Source organism: Myotis davidii, unplaced genomic scaffold, assembly GCF_000327345.1.
Source record: "Myotis davidii unplaced genomic scaffold, ASM32734v1 scaffold734, whole genome shotgun sequence".
In the NCBI taxonomy this organism is placed as follows: Eukaryota; Metazoa; Chordata; class Mammalia; order Chiroptera; family Vespertilionidae; genus Myotis; species Myotis davidii.
Window position 1 is genome coordinate 251,444 of NW_006286300.1, and position 8,039 is coordinate 259,482.

Here is an 8,039-nt window from a genome sequence, read left to right on the forward strand (position 1 = left end):
TGCGATTACATATATGATTTCTTTTTTTAAAAATATTTTATTGATTTTTTTTTTTACAGAGAGGAAGGGAGAGAGATAGAGAGTTAGAAACATCGATGAAAGAGAAACATCGATCAGCTGCCTCCCGCACATTCCCACTGGGGATGTGCTCGCAACCCAGGTGCATGCCCTTGACCGGAATTGAACCCGGGACCTCTCAGTCCGCAGGCCGACGCTCTATCAACTGAGCCAAACCGGTTTCGGCAGAAAAGTATTCCTATTTTATAGATGAGGGATCAAAAGTTGTGATTTGCCCAAACTCACACTTTGAAAGAAGTGGAACTGAGAAATAAACTCAGGTTCTTAAGTATTTAGCTTATGTTGTACTGTGCTGTACTACTATAAAACCTATCTGTAATAATAAAAGTGTAATATGCTAATTAGACCAGACGTCCTTCTGGATATCCTTCCAGAGTAAGCTAGGGCTACAGCTGCCATGGCTGCGAGGGAGGGATCTAGGCAGCCACCCACAGCTGCAAAGGCCTACTCTTGCACGAATTTCATGCATCGGCCTCTAGTAGGATAATAAAAACTAAATCATATGTTCTTTGGAGCCAAGAATTTCCAAAAAGGAAATGATGTCTCAATTTGGATAGGTCCTTTAAATTCACAGTAATTTTTGTTTTTCTTCATATATAAATTAAGCAGTAATTTTCTTACCCATACCAGTTACTATATATTTTTATATTATATCTATTATTTCAAAATATCAATGTTATTGTACTCACTGATGAGCATTTCATATCCAGGAATAATTCAAATAATATTTATTACAAAGTAATTACATAACAGCAAATACAGGAATATAAAAGTTCAGAAGAGAAAAAAATCACTAGTCACTGGGAGTAATGAAAAGGTTCACATGAAAAAAAGAAAGAAAAAGTCCATATGGGTATAGAAGGCAAGTATGAGCTAGATGTTAAAGGTTGGGCAGGAGTTGAAAACAGGATATATCACTGATAGAGAAAGGAGAGAGCAAGTATCTTTCAGAGAATAGTTTCATTTAATAGTAGCTGAGATAATAAGACATAATGTGACAAGAGGTTGTAAAGATACTGACTATAAAATCTAACATGTAAAAACGATTCCAAAATTACAACAAAAATGATTAATGATGTAGTATGTATTGGAATCTGAAAGGAAAATGGCCTTTAGTGTCAGTCATAGTCATAGTAGAGGTTACCAGTTGTCTGTGAATTTGGGCAAGCTAGGTAGATAACCTTCTTTAAGAATTGGTTTCCTAATCCATAAAATTAGTACAATGAGGTATCACAATGCAAATAGGATTTTAAAAACCCGAGTAAAAACATCTAACACTTGCTGGCATCCTCTAGAGATGATATAAAAGTTATCTACTTTATGTTGCCAACACTGCCATTTTCCTAGTCACCTAGGTATGCTTTCATATTCAAATACTATCATTTCTTCAAAACATCTGTACCCTAGCTCTTCCTTTCTGTTTCAGAACTCCGAAGCCATTCTAGAATGGATTACAATCTTACAATTTCAAACAGCCTCAATAATAGTCTCAGTGATCCTAATCTTGTTTTAAGTCACCAAATCAAGATTCAAAATAAATTTTCCTACAATAGTGCTTTAATCATGTGCCTCCCTACTCAGGAAAATGTATGGATCACCAGGCACACACACGGAATCCAAGCTCCTAAGCCTAGACCAGTGGTCGGCAAACTGCGGCTCCACTCAAGGGGTCAAAGAGCCGCATGTGGCTCACGAGCCGCAGTTTGCCGACCACTGGCCTAGACCAACACCAATCTCTGCAAACTTATGCCTCACTACTCCACAACAGAATGCTTCTCTTCAGGAAAGGTTTATTTATCTTCTAATCCAGAGTAATCAAAATGCTTGTGATTTCTTTTTCTCCTACTTTTAAATGGAAGAAAGAAATATTCAAACAAAGGAGGGCAGACATGAGAACAGTTTTTATTTCAAACAAGGAAAGATGGAAAGGAAAGCTCTCCACATATCCCATATTCAAGGAACATTTGTGGATACATACTACATTATCAAGCAAAAGAGCTTGGAACAAAAAAATCAGACATTACTGTTCATTCCAAAGCTCTTCATCTAGTGTTCCCCCAAAGGCTATCTGCAAGGGCAGCTTCAGTGTTTCTATGCATATAGGAAGTACTTCTGAAACTTTCAAAAAAAAAAAAAAATACCAACGCCTGGACCCCACTTGCTGTGGTTCTACAGAATTGAAGCTAGGTGGTGCCACATTAGTATTTTTTTTTTTTTTACAAGTGCTCTTATGAGCAGGCAAGATTGACAACAGGCTGTCCTAAATGAATGCTCTGATCTTAACTTCAGTTTGTTAAATCGGTGATTCTGATTCAAGAAGTCTAGGGTGAAAGTCTGAGATTCTGCATTTTTAATAAGCTTCAATATGCTGCCAGTGCTGCTGTCAGCAGATCACACTTTCAGTACTATAGGAAAGACTAATAACACTCCTAGCATCCTATTCCTACCTAACTTTGTTTACACTATTCCTCCTCTCTAGATTCCACACTGATGAATCCCTTATAATCTAATTTTAAAAACTTGCCCAATGTCAAATAGCCATTAAATAGTGAGAAAAAATTAAAAAAGACTTCTGACTTCAAACCCAGGCTCCAAAGCACTACAAATACACTGAATGAAGAAGGAACACTGCTAAAGATATAGTTCATGTTATATATTCACTATATAACAAAATATTTTTAGAGTAAACTACTTAGTCTAAATGATTTCCAAAATGGTTCCTCCTACATCTGACTAATTTATTTTCAACTCTGCCTTAAAATACATGGCAGAGGAAAAATATTTTATGCCTTTGCAACTTCTGGGATATTAAAGCATAGAGACAAAGGTAATAACAGCAATATAAATTGAGGTTTGTTAAAAATTTTTATGGAGGACTGAATATAAAAATATAATTGAAGGGACAACTATCAAGAGGTTATTCAGTTATCGCCTACATACAAATACTCTTATAGATGATGCAAAATAATTATGAAGCAACTGCTAATCAGCCTAATAATTAGAAAGTTCTTCAATATACTGAGTCAAAATCTGTCTCCCTGTAATTTCTGGTCATGGCTTAACCTCACAAGCTTTTGGGCAACAGCGAAGAGGTGACATTCTCCTCATTGGGCAATATTTATATTTATGTGGTTACAAATGTCCCGGGTAACATAGTTTTTGTATAAAAGATGTGTACTCAATAAAATTTTGCTTAAAGAATGACAGGACAGACAAGACTCCTTTGCTCTACAATTATACATCAACTATCTCAACTGCTGTTCATAACCACATTAAGATATATATAGCAGATGCCCTGGCCAGTGTGGCTTAGTTCGTCGAGTGTGGTCCTGTGCATCAAAAGACTGCCAGTCCGATTCCCGGTCAGGGCACATGCCCAGGTTGTGGACTCAATCCCCAGTAGGGGGTGTGCAGGAAGCAGCCGATCAATGATCTTCTCTTATCATTGATATTTCTATCTCTCTCCTTCTCCCTTCCTTTCTGAAATCAATAAAAATACAAAAATTTTTTAAATACCAGGAAGGTTTAAATCTTCAGTCCACCAATCACTATCCATATAACCTGTTTCTCAAATTGCTTAAAGTTTTTGTTTCTTTTTATTAACATAAAAAATGCTTATCATTTCAATATCAACCATAATGGTTGTCAACAATATCATAACTAGACAGAACCTAGAAATCTTGGCTAGAGATCCTGGCAAGGCTTCTGATCAACTGAACGCTGTCTCCATGTCATTTCTTCTTCGCCGACTCCGTCCACACCTTTGGGGACCCCTGGACCTGCTGGGGTTGGACCCCAGCAATATCACATAAAAAACTGAGACACAAAAATCACATGAGCATATCAATTGATGCAGAAAAAACATAAAAACATTTGACAAAATCCAACACCCTTTCTTGATAAAAACTCTAAGAAAAGTGGGAATAGAGGGATCATACCTCAACATAATAAAAGCCTTTAAAAATATATATATATCATAACTAGCTATGGGATTCCAAGATGGTGGCCTGGAGGATGGCAGTGAGGGGGAGAGTGTGAGTGGCTGAGGGTGCGAAAGGGAAGAGTGTGGACATGTGGTGTGTGGGTGTGTGGGTGTGGGGGGGGTGTGTCTGAGGAAGGGACAGCTAGATCTCGCAGGACCTTTGAGGGCTGGCAGATCAGGCTCGACTAGCCAGGCAGCCTCTGCTAGTGCAGTAATCTCTCCTGAAGCACCAACTCTGCCATAGAAGCTAAGCCATCTTGAGGGGGAGAGATGTGGTGACTGGGAGCCTAGCCTCACCTCCACCCAGGGTGCCCTCAGATACCACCCAGGAACCTACAGCCACACCAGCCAAGGAACTGTTGCCTCAGCTGCAAACCCACGAACACCCAGACTTTAGCCTCCCCAGCTGAGGGCTACTGTGAGTTCTGGAGCATGCTCCCCTCCTGCCAGCCAGATGCTTTAGCCCGGGGCACCGCACCAAGCCAGCAGCCATGTGAAAAGAGCCACCATCCGGGAACAAACACGGAGCAAGCAGCCACTGCCCGTAACCCCGCGAGGAGCAGCCACCACCCATGACTGCCTGAGGAGCAGGCTTCATCCCATGACCACGAGAGGAGCAGCTGCCACTTGTGACCATGTGACCCGCCACCAGGACCTCCACTGCAATCACAAGCCCTGAGTGATTTGCCCCCTGATCCTTCAGTGAGAGCAAAAATGGGGAGACAGAAGAACCCCCAAAGGGAAGAAAAGAGGAATCACCAAAAAAACTAAATGAAAGTGACAATGCAATATGTCAGAAGAAGAATTCAGAATAAGGGTCATAGAGTTCATAAACCAGATGGATGAGAAAATCAACAACCTATGTAAGAATCAAGAAAAAATAAAGAGTGATAATAGCTATGCTAAAAAAAAAACACTATGGAAGCTTTCAACAGTAGACTAGGAGAAGCATAGGACCAAATTAGCGAATTAGAAGAAAGGGATGCAAAACACACCCAATCTGAACTGCAATTGGAGAAAAAAAATCGAAAGACAGAAGGAGAACCTGAGGGAGCTTTGGGATAACATGAAATGAAGCAACATATGTATAATAGGGGTGCCAGAATGACAAGAGGAGGAGCAAGGATTAGAAAACCTATTTGAAGAAATAATGACAGAAAACTTCCCTGATTTGGGGAAGAAAAAAGTCACACAAACACAGAAACCCAAACAAGATAAACCCAAAAAGACCCACACCAAGACATGCTGTAATTACAATGGCAAACATTCAGGACAAAGAGAGAATCTTAACGGCTACGAGAGAGACAGAAAGTTACATACAAGAGATCTCCCAGTAGATTATCAAATGATTTCTCAACAGAAACACATCAGGCCAGAAAGGAATGGAAGAAAGTATACAAAGTGATGCAAAAAAAGGGACTGAATCCAAGAATACTTTATCCAGCAAGGCTATCATTCAAAACAGAAGGGGAAATCAGGAGCTTCACAGACAAAGAAAGGATAAGGGAGTTTATCACTACCAAGCCAGCAATGCAAGAAATGTTAAAGGGCCCTGGCCGGTTTGGCTCAGTGGATAGAGCGTCGGCCTGCGGACTCAAGGGTCCCGGGTTCAATTACGGTCAAGGGCATGTACCTTGGTTGCAGGCACATCCCCAGTGGGGAGTGTGCAGGAGGCGGCTGATCGATTTTTCTCTCTCATCGATGTTTCTAACTCTCTATCCCTCTCCCTTCCTCTCTGTAAAAAACCAGTAAAATATATTTTAAAAAAACAAACAAAAAAGAAATGTTAAAGGGACTGTTGTAAAAAGAAGGAATGAAGGGGGGGTGGTTTGAGAAGGAACACAGGCAAAAAAATAAAAACGGCTGCAAACAAGTACCTATCTATATACCAGTATATAAAAGCCAAAGAGACAAAATGACTAGTCACTATGATGCGCACTGACCACGAGAGAGCAGATGCTCAAGGCAGGAGATGCCCCCTGGCGTTCAGTGCACTCCACAGCAGGAGCACCGCTTAGTGAACTTAACGAGCAGCAGTGGTGGCAGGAACAACATGCGCTCCTCTCCGGCCACCTGCCACTTGGCACACTATTACATCCCCTGAGGGGTCCCAGATTGCAAGAGGGCACAGGCATGGCTGAGGGACCCCACCGGTGCACGAATCTGTGCACCGGGCCTCTAGTCAGTAATAACTTTAAACATAAATGAACTAAAAGCTGCAATCAAAAGACATCGAGTGGCTGAATGGATAAGAAAACTATATATTTGCTGTCTACAAGAGACCCACCTCAGAACAAGGGACTCACACAGACTGAAAGTGAAGGGGAAAATATCCTCCAGGCAAATGGAAATGAAAAAAAAGCTGGGTAGCAATACTTATATATGACAAAAGAGACCTCAAAGTGAAGGCCATAACAAGAGATAAGGAAGGCCACTTCATAATATTAACAGGGTCAATACAACCAGAGGATATAACTCTGGTAAACATATATGCACCCAATGCAGCAGCACCCAAATACATAAAAATTCTTCTGGAAGATAACAAAGGGAGAGCTCAACAGCAATATGATCATAGTAGGGGGCTTTAATACTCCACTGACATCACTGGATAAATACTCTAGACAAAAAACCAGCAAAGAAACAGCTATCCTAAATGACTCACTAGTTCAGAAGGACTTCGTTGACATCTTCAGAACACTTTACCCCAAAGCTACAGAATATACATTCTTCTTAAGTGCACATGGGGCATTTTCAAAGATAGATCACATATTGGAACACAGGCAAAGTCTCTCCAAATTCAAGAAGACTGAAATCATATCAAGCATATTCTAAGACCACAATGGCATAATATTAGAAATCAACTACAATAAAAACAATCAAAAAAATTCAAACACTTGGAGGCTGAGTAACATGCTATTAAAAAATGACTGGATTACCAAAGAGATCAAAGAAGAAATTTAAAACGTTCTGGAAATGAATGACAATGAAAACACAACAAAACCAAAACTTATGAGGCACAGTGAAAGCAGTCCTGAGAGGGAAGTTTGTAGCATTACAGGCCTAATTCTAAAAACAAGAAAAAAATAATAATAAATTATCTAACCCTGCAACTTAAAGAATTAGAAAGAGAGCAACAAGAAAAGCCCAGAATAGGCAGAAGAAAGGAAATAATAAAGACCAGAGCAGAAATAAATGGCAGAGAGTCCAAAAAAAGAAAAAACAATACAAAAGATCAATGAAACCAAGAGCTGGTTCTTGGAAAGGATAAACAAGATTGATGAGCCCTAACCGGTTTGACTCAGTGGATAGAGCATCAGCCTGCGGACTCAAGGGTCCCAGGTTCGATTCCGGTCAAGGGCATGTACCTAGGTTGCTGGCACATCCCCAGTAGGGAGTGTGCAGGAGGCAGCTGATCGATGTTTCTTCTCTCATCGATGTTTCTAACTCTTTATCTCTCTCCCTTTCTCTCTGTATAAAATCAATAAAATATATTTAAAAAAAAAAAAAGAAGATTGATGAACCCCTAGCCAGGCTCAACAAAAAGTAAAGAGAGAAGACCCAAATAAACAAAATCAGAAATAAGAGGCAAAATAACAACAGACCCCACAGAAATACACTGGATTGTAAAAAAAAATACTATGAACAACTCTATTCCAACAAACCAAACAACCTAGAGGAAATGGACATATTCCTAGAAAAATACAACTTTCCAAAGCTCAATCAAGAAGAATAATAAAATCTCAACAGACCGATAAATAAGGAGGAAATTGAAGCAGTCATCAAAAAGCTTCCAGCAAACAACAGCCGAGGGCCAGACAGCTTCACAGGAGAGTCTCAGCAAATATATAAAGAAGAACTAAAATCTATCCTTCTCAGACTATTCCAAAAAATTCAAGAGGAAGGCACACTTCCAAACTCTTTCTATGAAGTGAGCATTACCCTAATCCCAAAACCAGATAAAGACACAACAAAGAGAATA

The 8,039-nt window shown here is 39.8% G+C and overlaps 1 protein-coding gene across 1 annotated transcript in view; it reads right to left on the reverse strand.

Moving 5' to 3' along the window:
* Positions 1–8,039, reverse strand: part of MYO9A (myosin IXA) — a 349,884-nt gene that overhangs the window by 202,497 nt on the left and 139,348 nt on the right. The window lies entirely within an intron of this gene.